The sequence below is a fragment of the Hemicordylus capensis genome, chromosome 1 (genome assembly GCF_027244095.1).
Source record: "Hemicordylus capensis ecotype Gifberg chromosome 1, rHemCap1.1.pri, whole genome shotgun sequence".
Classification (NCBI taxonomy): Eukaryota; Metazoa; Chordata; class Lepidosauria; order Squamata; family Cordylidae; genus Hemicordylus; species Hemicordylus capensis.
The window spans coordinates 30,371,372-30,392,449 of record NC_069657.1 but is presented as its reverse complement, the minus strand read 5'-3'; positions in this window follow the sequence as shown (position 1 = coordinate 30,392,449).

Below are 21,078 nucleotides of genomic sequence, written 5' to 3'. Positions count from 1 at the left end.
GATGGAATGAGACACCTGTTCCATCCTCCACAGTTGACTTGGCTTGCGAGCAGCTAAACTCTGGTCTGTCTTCTCCATCACCAGATGCCTCTTGAAATGCAAGAACATCTGGAGTTAAATCCCTCAACTGCACACATACAGTTGGTGGATCTGACCCTTCCTGCCATTCACAGCTGGTTCCTTGCTGGGTTCATCAGGAGATGCAGAGACTGGTGACTCATGCCCCATGCAACTGAGGGACTGGTCAGTTTTCTGTAGACTAGGTCAGCTTCCCCTACCCACTTGCCCAAATGCTGCTTATAGGCATGGGGTAGGACAGTAGTGGATTCCCGCTACTCTGGGGATGCGGACATAGCTCTGTGGCAAAGCATCTGCTTTACATGCTGAAGCTTTAAGGTTCAATTCCTGGCATCTCCAGGTAGGACTAGGAAAGACTCCAGCCTGAAGCCTTGGAAAGTTGCTGTCAGTCAGTATAGACACTGAGCTACATGGACCAATGGTTGGACTTGCTATAATGCAGCTTCCTGTGTTCCACCATAGAGATGATCCTTCTAATGGGGATGAGATTGGGGCACATACTGGAAATCTCACACACAGTCTCCAAATTGGGGCATATATGGGGAGCCACACTAAATGGTCATTCCTTGTTTATATATTTCCACCTTGTGTCCTCAGCACCCGCTGAATGACAACAACTTACAAAGTGATGACACTTGAGTGCCATTTATGGTCCAGTTGCCTTGTCATGCCAAATGAACCACTTAGAGGCGTAAACATTCCTTACTTGTGCTGCTGAACTAATTCTCCACAGGCTGTATATCACTCACTGCAGCAGTATGTGGTGATAAAACTAAGAGCCTAATAAGTGGGAAGAGTGATGCACAGCTATGCCAATTAGGAGATCGTTTTATAGGGGCCATGTCAATTTAGAGATGTGTAGAGGGAGAAAGTGAAGGAGCTGACGACTAATAAATATTCACAAGGGCAGGTTAGCTGGCAGCATGGCTGTGTTTTGATATAAATGAGCTGTATAGGATGTTAAGGCAGGGTGCTGCAATAAAACTAACCTGATGAGATTGATTTTTGTAAAAGAAAAGAAAAAGGTTATTTAAAGACTCACTGTTTTCAAATGGTTCAAGTTTTCAAAACAAGTTCTTTTTTCAAAAAAGCTAACATTTCACCATTTATAAATGTACCTAGGTGACTATTATTTATTTATTTGTTTATTTATTTATCTAATACATTTATATACTGCCCAAAACGCAAGTCTCTGGGCAGTTTAAAAAAACAATAAAAAGAGATAAAAAGATTAAAACATTACAACAATTAAAATTTAACACATCAAAACTATTACAAACGCAATTAAAACCATATCTAATTAAAAGCCTGGGTGAACAAATGCATCTTGACTGCCTTTTAAAAAGTTGTAAGAGATGGGGAGGCTCTTATTTCAGCAGGAAGTGTGTTCCAAAGCTGTTGAATTTGGAAAGAAATTAATTTGGGAACTTTCACATATCAGATATCAGAAGTTACTCCGGTTTAGTCCAATGCAGACAAGGCTAATTCTGTTCTTCTGAATCCAAATGCGGAGGGCAGTTTCTGTGTCTGTGTGTGGGGGGGATTGGGGGGTTGGAAGAGCAGCACAAAAGTTGGAGGGAAAATCAGTAGCGAGGATGTGGGGGAGATTGGACAGGGGTGAGGAGGACAGGTCAGGTAGGGTGGGCAGAAAATTGTAATGTGGGTAGTGTTCCCAATAGTCCCGTTTTATACAGGGAGTCCCATATCTGAGGCAAGACTCTCTTGTCCCGAACAGGATGCTGTTTCCCCCATATTATTGGCAGAGCCTGGGGCTGTCCCTCCTCCCTCAATGCATTTGCACTGGGCCCTTTGGATGAAGTCCATATTATAGTGTAAAACAAGCAACTCACCAGATAGACTTAGGTTTGGCATCAAGCTACAGGTGGTTTGAAGCAATTAAGCCCCTGCTAAAACCAGCCCACTATCTGTATAATCTGACATATCCAACCCACAGAAGAGCCCTGACGCTAGCCCGGATAGACGTGTTGCCCTCTGTGGTATTAGAGGGTAGATTTAGGAGGGTTCCTTTTTTGGAGAGATTGAGGCTATTCTGACGATCAGCCGAAATTGGGCTAGGGGAGCCTAGCCCAATTTCGGCTGACCCTTTGAGCCACTGGGCTCACAGGTGAGTCTGGTGGCTCCCAGGCAGTTAACCTGCCTAAGTACCCCTCCCCTTAAACCAGGTTTGTGGAGCGAGCGCTCCGCAAACCCGGGTTTTTTAAAAAAATCGTGAGTAGCTGTGAGTAGCCCGCTCTTCCCGCTCACCCTTAGAAACCGGGTCTCACTGATTGTGAGATCTGGCTCATTGTGTCCTTGTGGGAATGGCGATGTTGAAACAGTAGGTCATGTGCTTTTGTATTGCTCATTTCATCGTGATCTGCATCTTAGACTTACTGCCCCTCTTGTTTTTAGATATCCAAATAATTCTGATGAGTTTTATATAAACTTATTTCCTTCTGATACGTATACTGATGTCTCGCCTCTGGTGGCCAAATTCTGTACAGCTGTGATTAAGACCCACATACGGTGTGTCCGAGATGGTTAATACAGGCTCTTAATTCATTTTGTTTTTATTTTGTTATCTTATTCCATTTTATATTTTATGTAATAGTTCTTAATTGTATATTTTTTGTGTCTGTTTATATATATGCATGATATGCATGCACTGGTATCAATGTTCACGTTTGGGGACTCCTGTATCTGGATTTGATCTATGTGCTGATCTTTGATCGTAATAAACTGAATCGAATTAATTGAAAAAAACAACAAAGTTCACAAAACAAGCCCCAGTTGCTCTGCAAACTTGCAGGAGCAATTCCCTGGTTTTATTTTCATCTTGCAAGTTGCTAATTGTTTACATATCAAATGTAAATAGATCTACAGACTCCTGATAACCGACTCACCACTTCTGGCAGATAAAAAAGCCTTCCAATGAGGCTTTCAGTGGGGATGGTGTGGGGATGTAGTGTGTGTGTAAACCTGGGGGAATTCTCTTAATTTTTCACCTGACACTTGCTCTATGTCTACGTGGGATGGTCTGTGTGAACAAGAAGCTTTGTGAAATCATGGGGCTTGTTTTGTTGTTGTTTTCACAAATGCATTGCTACTCAGGCTTCTATGATGACCCCACCCACAGATGACCCCCTCATGGAACTACCCCTCCCACTTGTGTCCCGTCTTCAGGCAATGGAATGTTGTCAACCCTACATGCGGAGGTGGGGGAGGGAAAGCTGACCATGCTGCCTCAAGCACCTGGTGAGGAAGCCTGGACTGGGATTATGACTTCCCCGTGTTGCATGGCCCCATTCCTTTCAAGGATCTTGGGAAGAATTACCTACAGCTCAAACACTTTGTGGGGAGAACAACTTTAGAACTGGGTCAACAGAAGCAACAAGGAATGCAATGCGCAAATTCAAAATTCACAAGTTGTCAGGGACAGATGGTACACACTCAAATATTCTTAAGGCACTTACATGTGAACTTGCTGATCTCACAAAAAATGCAAGTTGTCAGTAAAATTGCCCTCATTGGAGGACTGGAGGATAGCCACAGTGACATCAGATTTCAAGAAGGGATGCAGGTGAGTGGGGTGAGGAAACAGGACTTTCCACCACCATCAAGATAATTCTAGGGCTGAGCCTAAATTTCTCAACAGATAATTTTAGCTTGAATTTGGAGGGGGGTCTGGAGGGGGGAAATGAGGTGGAACTGGAATTTTTTTGGCTGGCAACCCCCTTTCACCATCACCCCTTTCATGGCAGCAGCAGCAATTTTCCAGACAGCTGACATTTTTTAAAATCCTCCAGATCCTCTGTCAATGACGTTGTGTCATCAAGTATGTTGCCATGTGGAGACAAAATTGCCATATGGCGACAAAAATGGCAAATGCGGTTCAATGTTGGAAGCGTAAAGTGAAGCACATTGGGACGAAAACTCCCGACTTTAAGTATATGTTGATGGGATCTGAGCTGTTGGTGACTGACCAGGAGAGGGATCTTGGGGTCGTGGTGGACAGCTCATTAGAAGTGTTGACTCAATGTGCGGCAACTGTGAAAAAGGCCAATTCCGTGCTAGGGAAGGGGATTGAAAATAAAACTGCTAATACTATAATGCCCTTATTAAAAAACTGTGGTGTGGCCACCCCTGGAATACTGTGTACAATTCTGGTCACCACATCTAAAGAAGGACATTGTAGAACTATGAAGGTGCAGAAGAAGGAAACCAAGATGATCAGGGGCCTAGAATACCTTTCTTATGAGGCAAGGCTACAACACGTGGGGCTTTTTAGTTTAGAAAAAAGGCGACTGCAGAGGCACTGACATCATGCACCAGGCCCCTCCCTCTCCTTTCTGTAGAGTTTATACCTAGGGATGACTGTGTCCCACTGGTTCTCACTGTTCCACCATGTTTCTGTTATGCCCACTATATCTATTTCTGCGTTAGCAACCAAGCACTCCAGCTCACCCATCTTGGCTCGGAGGCTTCTGGCATTGGCATATAAGCACCTATACGCTGAATCTCTCACCTGATGTATGCTATCTTTCTTTTTACTCTTTGACCAGCTGGCACAGGCTCCTGTCTGCTCTTTATGCGGTTCTGCTCTGTCCCCTTCTGTTTTATCTGACTCCTTTGAACTCTCACACTTTAAAGGATGGCATTTGCCAAATAGGATACTGCCCAGCTCCCATCGGCTCTTCCCCAGGCATCATTTAAAAAGCCGCTCTGCAACGTTTTTGATTTTAAGCGCCAGCAGTCTGGTTCCATCTTGGTTCAAGTGCAGCTCGTCCCTTTTGTACAGGCCTTGCTTGCCCCAAAATGTATCCCAGTGCCTAACAAATCTAAACCCCTCCTCCCAGCACCAATGTCTCATCCAGGCATTGAAACCCCTCAGCTCTGCCTGTCTCACTGTACCTGCGCATGGAACAGGTAGCATTTCTGAGAATGCTACCTTGGGGGTCTTGGACTTCAATATGTTAGCTATCAGCCTAAATTTGGCTTCCAGGACCTCCCGACTGCATTTCCCCACATCGTTGGTGCCGACATGCACTATGACAGCTGTCTCCTCCCCAGCACTGCCTAAGAACCTATCTAGACGCTGCGTGATGTCCGCAATCTTCGCACTAGGCAGGCAAGTCACCGTGCGGTCAACATGTGGGTCACAAACCCATCTCTCTATACCTCTAATGATCAAATCACTCACAACAAGGAGGCCCCCACCCCCCAGAGGAGTATCCCCTGTGTGAGAGGATATGGGCTCATCATCAATGGAAGGGGTCCCTTCTAAAGGAGCATTTCCCTCTTCCTCGGACCGATGTCCTCCTTGCCCAAGACCTTCATTCTCCCTGAGAGCAGAGGAGCTATCAGCCCTGGAGTGGGATGTCTCTATCACATCCCTGAAAGTCTCATCCACATGCCTCTCTGTCTCTCTGAGCTTCTCCAGATCCGCCACCTTGGTCTCAAGGGAACTAATTTGTTCCCTGAGAGCCAGGAGTTCCTTGCACCGAGCACACAACCATGACTTCTGCCCATGGGGCAAATAATCATACATGTGGCACTCTGTGCAATACACTGGGAAGTGCCCCCTTCCCTGCTGACCTTCTGTCTTCATACTGTTTTTGTTGGCTGTTTACAGTATTTAGAGATAGTTTTTTAGAAGGATAGGCCTCAGCTGTAATGGTGAGCTATTTAATTGTCCAGACAGCCTATGCCAAGAATATGAGGAAGGGATTTGTACTTAAGTTCTCTTCTCCACCAGAATCCTTGTGATCACAGGGTCTTGTTCCAGGCTCCTTGGCACACTTCCCGCTAAACTCCTGCAAAACTCCAATGTCCTGTTTGCTATCCCTGTTCCCTATGCTCTGTTCGCTATGCTCTTGGTCTCGAGAGTAGTCTTGCAATTGAGACACAGGATGTGAGTCAAAGGAATGTCAAAGGAATATGGGGCCTCCCCCAGCCCTAGCTGACTCCACCCCCTCCAGGCCGGGACAAACAAAAAACACTGGAGTTTGCTAGCCCTTGCAAATGCTAACCCATGCAAATGCTAGCCCTGGCAAATAACACACACACACACACACACACACACACACACGGACTTATTTCTTAAAGAGAAACCAGCCCCTGAAAATCTCCCCTCCGCCTGTTAGTTAGTTTGAAGGGGGGAAAGGCTAGATGCTTAGAAAAGCTTGCTCACCTCCCCAAGATGTGTCTGCTCTTCACAGAGTAGTCTTCTGGAGGTACTTTTTTACACAATGCATAATCAGCTTGTGGAATTATCTGCCCCAAGATGTGACAGCCAGCAACCTGAATGGCTTTAAGAGGGGTTTGGATAACTTCATGGGGGAGAGGTCTATCAATGGTTACTAGTCAGAAGACTATAGGCCACCTCCAGCCTCAGAGGCAGGATGCCTCTGAGTACCAGCTGCAGGGGAGTAACAGCAGGAGAGAGGGCATGCCCTCAGCTCCTGCCTGTAGGCTTCCAGTGGCATCTGGTGGGCCACTGTGTGAAACAGGATGCTGGACTTGCTGGGCCTTGGGCCTGATCCAGCTGGGCTGTTCTTATGTTCTTAAGTAGCATAATTGTGTGTGTGGCAGGGGGAGGGGGATAGTGGTCTGTTCTGGAACAACAATAAGTCCTCTTCCCCCTCTTTCATCCCATTTCTGCGCCCCTCCAATTTGCTGATATGCCCCCATTTTCACCACCTGTGAAAAGGGAATCATTTAGACTCAGTCTTAGTAAAAAGCGTTTTTAAATCTACGATTTCTAAACAAAGAAGAAAAAGACTTGCTGAGAAAGAATCAGCATGGCTTCTGCAATAGGAAGTCCTCACCAACCTTTTACAATTATTTGAACGTGTCAGATACATAGTTTGGACCAATCTGAGAGATATATACTTGGATTTTGAAAATAATAATAATCCAAGTCCCTTATTAATGGCTCTTGAGTAAAATTATCAAGCTTGGATGAGAGGAAAGAGTCTCATTGATCTGTAAATGGTTTAAGACCAGGACGTAGGAGGTATGATTAATATCTTCACAGTGGAAGCAAGCAAGCAAACAATAGGGTCCCCAAAGAACTATATTGGGACTGGTGCTATTTAATTTATTCGTACATAATCTAGAGTCTAGCACAAAGGTGTTGTTTAATGACAACTCCCATCATTCCCAGCCACAATAAATTGTGGCTGCAGATGAAGGGAATTGTATTTCGACAACAGGTAGTGAGTCAAGGTTGCCTACCCATGATCTAGGGTAAGGATAGAAGCAATCAGGTTTGTGAATGACACTGAACTATTCAGGATGTGGAAAACCCAGGCAGACTGTAAGACCCCAAGCAGACTGTGAAGGAACCTTTGTGTTCATAGGCAGTATTCCTCTAAATATGGAGTACTGGGGACAAGCAATGGAGGTACGGCTTTTGGCATCATGCCTTGTATATAGGTTTCTAAGAGGCATTTGTCTGGCCTCTATGAAATGGGATTCTTGGTCTAATCCAACAGGACTCTTCTTTTGTTTTAAAAATGTAATGTTCTCTGCCCACCCTCTTTCTGTTATACCCAATGAGAAAAGATACTTTTACTGACAAGGAAGGGAAGACGTGAAGAGCCATTCTATTTATTATTGATGTGTACCTCCATTTTCTTGTCTTTTTTTACAGTATCCAAAGCAGCTGGCAAAAACATATTATGTCACAAAATAAGTCTCAGCCACAAAATAAAGGAATGGTGAAAACAGCAGAGGAAAATCAAATGAAAACCAATAGAACCAATGAGGGACTTGATGGTCATAAATGAAAGATATGAAGTCCTGTCTTGGCTTGATCCATCTTTCATGGGACTCTCTAACTTTCCTACTGCCTCTTGCTTGTTAATCATTGGGCTGGTTCAGGCATTATCCCCTGCTAACTGGGCAGAGAGACAGTTTTTTAAAGTGGTGATTCACTTTGTTTAGCAGAGGGAGTGCAACTGGCCCTCTCCAGCCCCAGCACAATACTTCCAGTGGTTGTTGCTGGTATCTACCTTATGTTTCTTTTTAGATTGTGCTCCCTTTGGGAACAGGGAGTCATCTTTATTTTATTTTATTTTTATTTTATTATTCCTCTATGTAAACCGCTTGGGAAACTTTTGTTGAAAAGCAGTATGTAAATATTAGGATAATAATTTGGGAGGCATAAGGGTACACACATCTTGCTACCTGGTACACCATCTCATTGTCCTCATCATCCAAACCACCCCTTAATGCATGGATAAAATCCTACTTTGAAGCAGTATTTCACTTGTGAGTTGGTGTGAACTACCTTCTTGCATGAGTCTGTGACGGTGGCACCACGTATCAGGTGGGAGCCTGATGTCTGCACCCATGCTTCTCCTCCACACAATTAGGATGGGCTGGCAGACAAATTGTCCAAACCATTACAGCATATCATTGGTCAGAAGCTGACCCCTGCTAACTGGACAAAGTTAGCACCCCTACTTATTGGATAAAGAGGCACATTTAAAAGTGGTTATTCTCTTATATTTAGCAGGGGGAGATTACTGGGCCCTATTCAACCCCAGCACACTGTCCTTCCAGTGACTGTTGCTGGTGTCTACTTGGTGTGTCTTTTTAGACTGTGAGCCAGTCGTGGAGCCAGCCAAACAGCAGCCTGGGTCCGGCCCTGCTTGGCAGCCCCTTCCAGATACGCCCGTGCGCGTGATATCATGTGACAGGGGCGTGGCTTGGGCCAGAGTGAACTCCTCCCTCCCACCTGGGCTGCTGATAGCTTGGGTGAACTCTCTGTTGGTTATTTCAGGCAGTGCTGGCTGCCCGGTAGAATGTTTCCCCCTTTCTCTCTCTGGAGGAGAGAAAGGGGGAGACGTCCTATCGGGCAGCTGGCACTGCCTGAAATAACAAGCTGAGAGCTCACTTGGGCTCTCGGCAGCCAGGCTCTCGGCATCACACCCCTTTGCATGTGATGTCACGTGCAAAGGGGGCGTGGCCCGGACTGCCAAGAGCCCAAGCATGCTCGCAGCTTGTCATTTCAGGCAGCACTGGCTGCCTGATATGACGTTTCCCCCTTTCTTTCCTCCAGAGAGAGAAAGGGGGAAACGTTCTATCAGGCAGCCAGCGCTGCCTGAAATAACCAACAGAGAGTTCGCCCAGGCTATTGGCAGCCCAGGCGTGGGAGGGGGGGATTTCACTTTGGTCTCATGAGCCCAAGCCACGGGGCTTCGGCAGCCCATTTCATTGGTGGCCCGGGTTCTTTAAACCGGTTTGTGCAATGGTGGCTAGACCCTTGCTGTGAGCCCTTTGGGAACAGTGAACTATCTTATTATTTTATTGTTCCCCCCCGTAAACTGCTTTGAAAGCTCCCTCCTCCAAAAACGGGTAAGTAGATAATAGTCATGGTGCAGATGGAACAGTCATCTTAAGTGGCGCAGCGGGTAAATGCTTAGCTAACAAGCAGAAGGTTGCTGGTTCGAATCCCTACTGGTACTATATCAGGCAGCAGCAATATAGGAAGATGCTGAAAGGCATCATCTCATACTGCGCAGGAGGAGGCAACGGTAAACCCCTCCTGTATTCTACCAAAGAATTTAAAAAAATGTGAATAACCACAGGGCTCTGTGAGCACCAGGAGTCGAAATCGACTTGATGGCACACTTTACCTTTACCTTAATACATAGAATATGCAACAAAATGGTATCCTCTCCACCCTCTGGTCTACAGCTCATTTTAAAAGATACCCAGAAAATGCATTGGAAACTGGAGACAAGAAAATGATGCCCCCTCTAGAATGTGCTAAATGTTGCTTCCTATTGAGACTAGTTCTGCCTTCAGGTCTTTCTTGGAACAGAGAATTTCTGCTGGCAAGATCCTGAATGTCAGTACGGTATTTCTTTAGACCTTGCACAACATGTAAGACAAGGCCATTAAAAGATTAATTTTTTTAAGATTATGTATAATAAATAACAATAGATGCTCCTAAAGCGAATGCATGGTTGGTTTCACTCTGAGGGCTCACTCTTAAGAATGTCATCTTGAAGCCCCTTGAGTAAATTACATCCTTTGCATCTCCTCCAGGGTAATCAGTTAGTCTATGTATAATTCACATGGCTGAAGCTTCTACCCACATCAATAATCTAAAATAATCTAGCATGACAACAACAGAAAAATGGATACCATTCAGGAGTCAAAGCCCCAGTACCCATTACAAAGATCTCCTTTTCTCTATCAAAGAAAAACTATATATTTGCCTATCAGGCAGGCTGAGAAAATGTGAAAGCCAAAGTACTTTTCTGTCCCAAGTGTGGTGTTTGGTCTGAGTCAGGGATGTGTGTTAAGTTTATTTTCAGTTGTTTTTCACCTTAGATGTTACTTTGGCTTGTATAAGTGTACTTATATTTCTGCTGCCACCAATTATACGTAAAGCCTCTGTAACTCTGTTGGTTTCTTTTCCCTGATAACATGGCTTTGTAGACATGAGGGTTTGTTACATAAATCACTCAGTCAGATGTACTTTAAAGCAAAAGAAGAATATTTATTTAAAGATGTTATCTGAGGTTTGTTTATTTCACTACAGATTAGTAGGCCTGAAATCTTGCAAAGTTGATTATTTGAACTTCTCACAACGCTTAGTTACTTTACACACAATGGCCACATTCACATGAAACTTGAAACCAGAGGTGAAGGGATCTCCAGTTTCAAAATCTGTACATCCGAATGCGGGCAGCCATAGTTTCACCAAAAAATGGAGCTGCGGTTTCACTCTCCAGACAGAGATTTGTACCTTTGGTCTGTAATGAAGTCTGTCACCTGGACTTCCAGGCATTATGTCCGAATGCTGGCACTGCAGTCTGATTGCTTTGCAACCAGAGTTGAGAGAGGAAGCTCCTCCCATGCCCCGGTGGCTATTAGCTACTGAGGCTGTCCTTCAGTAAAGAAAGAAGCCCAGGCAGCCAGTTCCTCCTCCTCTTTGCAGTCAGCAAGACTGCAGAGAGGGAGCTCTCCTGAATGTCCGAATTCAGACGGGAGAGCAGGGGCAGTGGGGAGCGGAACCGTGGGTCCACTGGACCTGCAGTTCTGCATTACATCCAAAGGTGGCCAATATATAAGGCTTTTCACTTTTGTACCCAGTTCTTTCCCAGAACAGTACTTCACTACCCAGTCCTTAATACAGACTGTTCTAATAATCATTTATTTTTTAAACTGTCTTATCCTTTGAGTCTCAGAACAACTCCTCTTTGAGACTGTTCCTAAGCAGACCCAAATCTACCCTCTAAATGAACTTCACTTCCAACTGTCACTCTCTAACTGCTTATGACGGACAGCTCCAAAGAGTTCCAAGCCAATTTGCATAAAAGTAATCCTGCGCCATTTAATCACACCAAGTCATATGAATATTCTGTAACAGACGCCTTTCCTACATGATGGCTGCCACAACACCAATGGGCCTCAGAGTCATGCCAGTCAGCCCATAATGATCTTCTCACATTGTGAGGTCTATTCAAGCTGTATGTAGACTTAGCTCCATTTGTTCTGCATTTTTCCACAGTCCCTAAGAGTAAAACCTCTTGATCTGTAGATGTAGAGAAATGGCAGTGTGAGGGTGCAACCACCAAGGGTTGATTTCTTTGGCATGGTGATTGCCAGCAATACAAAAGACACAAATTAGGAGCTTCTTGTTTTCAACAGGGGCTTGGAATTCAGAAATTAAACAAATGAAGCTTTGCCAAACACAGTTACAACAATTAAAGAAAGTTCTACCTTTTGAATGCCTGCCTGTTGTGCAACTGTTTGAGATATAGATCATTGGACAAGGAAAACAGAGTTAATAACTTATCATTTTTATTTCCAATGGGCTTACTCTTATGTAATGCAAAATAGGTAAATATTGCATTTACACAAATTGTACAAATGCAACATTACTAGGCTGCTGTATTCTTGCACATTTTAAGCCTATGATTTTATGATGTGAAACCATTGTAAAGGCCAAACTAGATATTACTTGACATTTGTGAGTCAGTCCTGTACTTGGAATCCCCCACATACTTAAAACAAGAACCACCACCACCATTGGGGAGCTCAATCCAGAGAGGAATCATGATACCTAGAGAGCAAATTCACTTTTTCCTGCTGTGCCATTTTCCCACTGAAGATCCCCCCTGAACCTGCGACTTCCAGCACTTTGAGGGCACATATTTTTATTATTTTTTAAAAAAAAAATGTATGTGTGCTCCTTTCTGAGGATTCTCATGGCATAAACTATGGCAGTATATTAAGTCCACCTATTTCAAGCATTTCTGCATATTTTGTCCCAAAGAGGAAAACATCATTGCTCCATTTCTTTTTGTCTTTAACAAATAGCACCTGAGTTTTCACACTGAAAGCCAGACCGACTACTGTAGTTGTCCCCGTGACAATATTTTTGCTTTATTGTACACCCTGTATGTGATGAAACTCCACCAAGATGCTGTTTCCTGTAGCAATTTCCCCATAACTTGTTTATTTCGTTCCACCTGCTGATTATTTGGATAATGCTGTTGGCTTCCAAGAAGTTGGGCAGCCCTCAACATATCATTATCGTTCTCCATTATGAGCCCTGAAACCGAAAGCTCTTAGCTGTCAGTTGAAATATGTTTTAGAGCTGGCAGCCTTACATTTTTAACAGGTCACATCATATTGATCAACATCTTAGTTAATGAACTGTGACTTTGCTGGGCCCACACGAAGCAAGTCTCTATATCCAGAAAAACGAGAAGACGACAAACGCAAGGCATAATGGATATAATGCAGATGGGGAGGGAAAAATGGAAGAGGGGATGAAGGAGAGGAGAAGGGAGGGAGCTCTCAGGAATCCATTAATGCCAACTATTCCACAATGTAATTAAACATAAGATAGAATGGTGAGAGAGAGCAAAACCAAATCTGGACGTAACATGAAACTGGAGTTACATGGGGCCGAGGTTGGAACTCGGTTATGTCCAAATGTGTACAACTGTGGTTTCATGGTGAAAGCATCCTGCGGTTTGCCTCACCAAACTCCAATTTGAATCTTTAGTTTTCAGTAAGGTTCGCCGCCGAGTCCTGAGGTCTGGCTGCTGAAGCATTACGTCCGAGCATGGAAGGCGCCATAACCATGGTTCCGTGCAGTTCTTTGAACCGCAATCATAAAAGTGGCAGTGCAGACCCACACAGGATTGTGCCCCCACCTTGTCTGCCATGCTTCTCGATGGCTACCTCTCTGAGCACCAGTCCTGGCCCTCCTGTCTTTGATTCAGCAATGCAGTTGCCCGGGAGCAGGGACGCCACCAAGTCCCATCCCAAGCTTGTTAGCCAAGGATGTGCAAAGGGTGAGCTTCCTGTCAGCACTTCCGTATAATGTGTGTGCACAAAGCATATCCCTTTCCACGTGTAGATATTCCCATAAATGGTCATTCTTAGCCTTTATTCAGCATTGAAACTGGAAAGGCAGCACAATAGCATGACAACGCAGACTCATCTGTCATCACCGCTAACTCTCTAACAGAATGAGACTGTGTGAGTTTGTTTTCCCCTCAGGCAGAGATGGCTCCTAACTACTTTCTGAGGTGGTGGCTCCTACGGCCTTTCAGAAGACTGTGACACTAAATTGCATATGGATTAATAAGCAAAACAAAGAGCAGTGGATTGTATTGATGGAGTCACGGGAATGGAGTGGGGAAAGGCCAGAAGGTCGCTTTAATTTCGCCTCATAGACTTGGGAAATTGTTCTGATGCTAAGCACTGTGTCAGCTTTAGACACTAAGAGGCCAAAGCCGGACATGGTGACAGATAAGATACATCTTGCCAGGAGCTTTTCCTTTGCTGTTCATAAGGAAAGCTCAGTGTTGTTGCTTAATCTAGACAGTGGGTTAGTTTCCTGTGGAGAAAATGGAATGCTCAAAGGCTTGTGTGGTGGGGAAGCACCTCATTCTGAGGGGGCCTCCGCAGCTCAGTTCCTGGGAGGGCCTGCCCTTCTTTCTCCTAGGCCACGAGGCCTAGCAGGGAAGGAAAGCCTGGAGCTCTTATTCCCGTCCCCACCCCCACCAAACTATTTCTTTCTGAGATTTTTTTTTTTAAAGCACAACAGAATAGATAGACACAATACAAAAAATCATATCGACCACAAACACAATTAAGCTTCCCCTCATAAATTAAATGTGTAAGAAAACAACATTACATACTGTCCCTTGACAATATATTTAAAAAGACTATATGAAAAGAAACACTACTGTATTACATATTTTTACTTTTCTTCATTATTTTAAGGAACTTTTTGCATATCATGTTCTTTAGGTTGATGCCTCAGATATGAGGTGGGCAAGGAAGGACAATCATTCCCCAGAAAAGGGGCTCAACCACCCACTGCTGGAGAGTTACTTGAAGAAAAGGCACCTTTCAGCATTCTTTTATTTATTGTTATCAATTAATAAATACTAGCTGACCCGAGTGCGGCCGCCGCCGCCAGCCGCCGCCTCGCCTCCGCAGCCAGGCCCGGCCGGGCCAGTCCCGCCACCTCGCCTCTGCGGCTGGGCCCACCTGGCTCCCCGGCCATGGCCGCCACCGCTGTTCTCCTGGGTGCGCCTTACCCAATCAGTTCTCCTGGGTGCGCCTTACCCAATCAGGCACCCCCGCAGTCCAGCCAATCAGCTGGGCTGCCGGGACGCACGTTCGAAAGGCACACCCAGGAGAATTAAATATATAGATAAAGAGCATCAATATATAAAGAGAGCTGTTCTCCATGGGCTAACTTCCATTTATGTTTAGGATGAGAATGTTAGTGTGAAATATACTGCTATTTCTCTTTGAGAAATCTAACATGGGGGACAAAGCTTGCCCCCGCAAAAAGTGGGCAATTTGCTCCTTTTGTGATCCCCCAATTCTTTTTCTAGTGTCATTACTGCTGTGCACTGAAACAAATGTGAAGTCTGAATTTGACAAACATATTTGCAAATATGTGCATATTTTGACTCATCTTTTTAACCAGGCCTTTTAACTTTTGTAATTTTAAATATTGTAAATTGATTTCGTTTTAAGCAGCTTTTTGGAGTTTTAATTGATTTTAATGTTTTATTTATTTGTATTGTTTTTATAGTTGTGAACGTCCCCAAGACTTTGGTTTGGGGTGGTATATAAATGTATTAAATTAATAATGATAAAAAATATACAATCAGCAAAAGGCTAAAAACTATGAGTTACACATGACACAGTAGCCTCCTTCAGATGTTATCAAGAAGCCCTGCTGTAACCGTGTACAGTGGGGTGAAGGGAGGCGGAAGTCCAGCCCTTGCCACATCACTCACCTATGCAGCCTGTCACTCACGATTAAAATGGGGCTTGTCTGGAAGAGCCTTCCCTGTGATGGGAGACACATCTGTGGTTGCAAGGTGGATCAATCCAGCTTTGCAATCATAGATGTGTTCACCATCCCAGGGAGGGCTTTCCCCTCCTCAGACAAGCCCCCTTGAAACTGTGAGCGGTGGTTTTATGGCTCCATGCTTCAGCAAGGCTTTTGGATAATGTCTGAATCAAGATAATGATGCCCCCAGAATGGTTTTCAAAAAATGGAGTTTGCCCTCCTTAAATTCTAGTATCATACCACATCATGACAAATTTCATATTATGAGATTCCCCTTCCCTTCCCTGAGCAATAACAACATATCATATAAGGTATATTCGCTCCAGCCTCAAATTTCGTGTTTAGTGTATCCTTCTGGACCCAAAATATATGTAGCTTCTTTATATTACTGCCAGACTATTCATCTATCTATCACATTATTTACTGCTGGAACAGGCTGCAGCACTCTAAATATATGACAGATGTTTTTATATCCTTCTTTCATGGCATCCTTTAAACTGGAAATACTATGATCTGAATCTGGGACCTTCTGTGTGCAAAGCATTTGCTCTGCTATTGAGCTATGGCTTCACCGTAGGTTTACTGCTGAGTAAAGTCTGAAATGGCTCTTAGATCCAGATTTGTGAGGCTTCAGAGTGTTGTTGGACCTAGTTCTTAGATTCCAATCTTTTGGCCAACACTGCTGGTTGGTGGAGCTATTTTCTTCTGGTATTCACATACAATAGGGGTTCAAATCAGTTTTCACTTGAGACCCAATCAATTTTCACTTGAGACCCAAATGACCAAGCTCAAACTATCGTACTTAGAACACATTATGCGAAGACCCAGCTCCCATGAGAAGTCCAAAATGCTGGGGAAAGAGAAGGAAAGAGAAGGAAAGAGAAGAAGAGGATGACCAGTAGCAAGGTGGATGGACTCGATTATGACAGCAATGAATGCACCACTGGGAGACCTTAAAGACCAAGATATAGACAGATCATACAGGAGAGAATCTATTTATGTGGTCACTAAGAGTTGACACCGACTTGACAGCACTTAATCAATCAATCAATCAATCAATCAATCACTCAGGGGTTCTAAAAAATGTTGGACTGAACTGTGGATGATGGGAGTTGTAGAGCCAGCATAGAGTAGCGGTTAGAGTGTTGGATTAGGACCAGGAAGACCTGAGTTAGAATCCCCATTCAACCATGAAACTCACTGGGTGACTCTGGGCCAGTCATGTATCTCTCAGCCTAACCTACCTCACAAGGTTGTTGTGAGGATAAACATAACCATGTACATGATTACATGATGTACTCTGAGCTCCTCGGAGGAAGAGCAGGATATAAATGTAAATAACAGCAACAACAAGTAAAGAACCGAGCAGAACCGAGGTCAATAACGAGAAACTATTCAACACCAATGAAACAAAGCAGGCCTACAAGAAAGAACAAGTCAAGAACCGAGCAGAAAAATGGAAAAATAAGCTACTGCATGGTCAATATTTGCACAATATAAGTGGAAAATCAGACATCACCAAGACCTGGCAATGGCTTAAGAATGGCAACTTGAAGAAAGAAACAGAGGGTTTAATACTGGCTGCTCAAGAACAGGCACTAAGAACAAATGCAATAAGAGCAAAAGTGGAAAAATTAACAACAAACAGCAAGTGCCGCCTTTGTAAAGAAGCAGATGAAACAGTGGACCACCTGATCAGCTGTTGTAAGAAGATCGCACAGACTGACTACAAACAAAGGTAGCAGGGATGATACACTGGAACATCTGCAAAATATACAAGCTACCTGTCGGTGGGACCATAAAATTGGTGGGACCATAAAATTGAAAAAGTTGTAGAAAATGAAGATGCAAAAATATTATGGGACTTCCGACCACAAACAGACAAACATCTGCCACACAATACACCAGATATCACTGTAGTCGAGAAGAAAGAAAAACAAGTTAAAATAATCGACATAGCAATACCAGGGGATAGCAGAATAGAAGAAAAAGAAATAGAAAAAATCACCAAATACAAAGATCTACAAATTGAAATTGAAAGGCTGTGGCAGAAAAAGACCAAAATAATCCCAGTAGTAATTCGCACCCTAGGTGCAATTCCAAAATACCTTGAAGAGCACCTCAACACCATAGGGGCCACAGAAATCACCATCAGCCAATTAAAAAAGCAACATTACTGGGAACAGCCTATATTCTGCGACAGTATCTATAATAATAACAGCAACAACATTGATAATAAAATTCAACCATCCCAGGTCCTTGGGAAGGACTCGATGTCTGGATAAAACAAATCAGTCAATAACACCTGTCTGACTGTGTAAACAATAATAATAATATTTTAAAAGCAAAAATTGATAAGACCCAGCAAGACAGTAAGTGTCGGTTATGCAAGGAAGCAGATGAGACGGTTGAGCACCTTGTATGTTGTAAGAAAATCGTGCAGACTGATTATAGGGAAAGACACAATAAAGTTGCTGCAATGATCCACTGGAACTTTTGCAAGAATTACAAATTGCCAGCAAGAACTGGCGGAATCATCCAATTGAGAAGGTCACAGAAAATGAGGGGCAAAAATCCTTTGGGATTATAGAATACAAACTGATAGGCATTTGGTGCACAATATGCCGGATCTGACAGTCATCAAGAAGAATCGGGTTCTGATAATTGATATAGCAATCCCAGGGGATAGACGAATTGATGAAAAACAATTGGAGAAAATAGTTAAGTACAAGGACCTTCTGACTGAAATTGGGCAGCTCTGAAAAAAGAAAACAATAGTGGTTCAAATAGCTGTTGGTGCCCTTGGTGCAGTATCAACAGAACTTGAACACCATCTTGACACCTTGGGCATCAATAAAATTACAACACATCAGCTACAGAAGGCCACACTACTCGGGACAGCACGAATACTATGACACTATCTTTAATTTTGTTTTAGTTATCCTAGACCCTTGGAAAGAGCCCGATAATTTAGAGTGAGGGCAAATCAGGTGACACTAGACTGGCCAAATTTCCTGCTTTATTGCTCAGTGCTTCTCCTTCCTTTTAACTTTAGAGCTCAGTGGCACACACACTGCTCACTGAATTTCAGTGTCACCCCAGAATTTTGCCCTTCCAAAAGCCAACTTTGCTCTTAACCATTTTATCTTCTGAGCTGAAGTCCCTAGACTTCAGCCTTTGTTGTAACTCTGGATCATGGGGTCTAGGATTGCAAGACCACGAGCTCTGAACCCATTTTGAAGATATACAATCTTTGTCACAATAAGCAAAACAGTGAGTGGAATAATCCTATTTAATGAGTAATGCGTTATTGTAATGGGAAGGTTTAAAAGGCAGGATTATATTTGTTTTGCTGGCTGTCAAATCCAGTCAATAACATCTGGTGGACTGTGTGTAAATAGAATAATAATAATAGTCCAACAACATCTGGGGACCCAAGTTTGAGAAACCTTGACCTAAAAGTTCATTCATTCCTCCTATTGGTAAAAAAAGAAAAGAAAAAAGCACCCCAGATTTTGAAGATGAACCAAGAACAAGCACTTTTGGTCTTACCACTGACATTGGCCATCTCCGATTCCTCTTCCTTAGCTCAACAGGTTCATGATGTTATATTGGATGCAGATGTGTACCTGAATGCATGTTACCAGTAACACAGAGGAACAATAAAAGCATGTGCATGAAGAAATGCATATGCAAAACCATCCTGAAACATCAAGCAAAAAAGGAATATACTGGGATCTAAATGGAGACAAAATTCCACTACTGCTTGGAGAAGGCAATTTTTGGTGGAAGAATAGCCTGCAGGGGGAAATTAAGCATTTTTTTCCACCACCACTATTCTGATCAAATTTGCAACCTCCCATAGTTGTTTTTCATTTTTTTAAAAACCCAAGAGAACTGTTACATGAATCTACTGTGCAATGCCTAGTCTGGCCCTGAGAGACAGAGAAATATACCCCCATGGCTCTCCTGAGCTGTGTGCGCCTGGTGGGTGGTAGAGGAAGGAAAAGGTGTCTAACAGCAATTGTCACATTGTTTGCTTTCAAGAGCAAGTTGCCGAAAGCGTAATAAACACATGGAGGTAATAACACCACTGCTGTCAGACAGGTTTAGGAAAAGCTCACTGCTCAGTAGGGCTGCTTGTTTTCATTCCTTGTAGCAGTTTGCCATTAAAATATTCATACAAAGTTAAGACTCACCCGGCAAGAAGGGAAAGATTTCCCAGTGATATCATGTCCCTTGATGCCCAGAGGAGTAGCTGCAGCTGCTTTGCACTCAGCACCCCACAAGTCTACTCAGCACCTTGCAAGAATGAGCCTTCAGACTGCTTTTATATTGTTTTGTTCTTATGTTACGGTAAAATTGGCCACGAGTTGGTTTATGGCTCGATTAATAAAGAATTTTATAAATTCTTTTATTTATTTATTTATTTATTACATTTTATATCCCTCTCTTCCTCCAAAGAGCCCAGAGCGGTGTACTACATACTTAGGTTTCTCCTCACAACAATCCTGTGAAGTAGGTTAGGCTGAGAGAGAAGTGACTGGCCCAGAGTCACCCAGCAAGTCTCATGGCTGAATGGGGATTCGAACTCGGGTCTCCCCAGTCCTAGTCCAGCACTCTAACCACTACACCACGCTGGCTTCGCAGAGGAATCTGGTGGGCCACTGTGTGAAACAGGCTGCTGGACTAGATAGGCCTTGGGCCTGATACAGCAGGGCTGTTCTTATGTTCTTAAATGTATCTTATCAAGTGCCTTAGGCTTTGCCTTAGGGCTGGGCCATATCCAGACAGCTAAAATAGATAAGCAGAGTCACTCATGCTGAGTGTGTCTTCGGCGCTCTTATCTCTTCTGAAATATTTTGGCAGATTAAGAATAAGCATCAGGATATAATGATGCAAATATTCCAGAAAGAGACTTTCATTATCATGCTAATGCATTCTTTGTATATATCACCCAGTGCATTATTGGGAAAGTAAATGCCCGCTCCCTATAAGAACATAAGAACAGCCCTGCTGGATCAGGCCCCAGGCCCATCTAGTCCAGCATCCTGTTACACACAGTGGCCCACCAGATGCCGCTGGAAGCCTACAGGAAGGAGTTGAGGGCCATTGTTTTCTCAGTAGTACCTGGGGAAAAGACCCAATTTTATGACATTGCTTCCTTCCCTGAAGCATTGGGTGGCAATTGCTGGCAGTTGGGCAGATTGTAATTTAAAGCTCTGCAGTTGCCCAGAAGGCAGTTCATTTCCAATTAGAAGGAAGCCCACCTTTTGAATTCAGGTAAACCTTACACACACACACACACACACACACACACACACACCTTGATGCATTGAACAGATCTGTTATGTAGGCTTGATTCAATGCGTAAAACCCTGTGCATTGGCAACACGGCATTGGATTGGAATCTATACCGATAATTTTCTCAGTGCACAGCCCTAGTGGGCAGTATCAAGAGGTAATTATCCACTGCCTGTAGAAGATGCATAACGGGTCTCTGCCCCCAACTTCTGGGCATTCATCTGAAGGTCTGAACAGAGCCTATTCATGTGCAGCTATAGCAAATTTGTCTCTTTCAGTGCAAGCAGCGTTCTCTTTTTTTGCAGGGTTCCAAAACATCCCAAAAGATCCTATGTGCATAC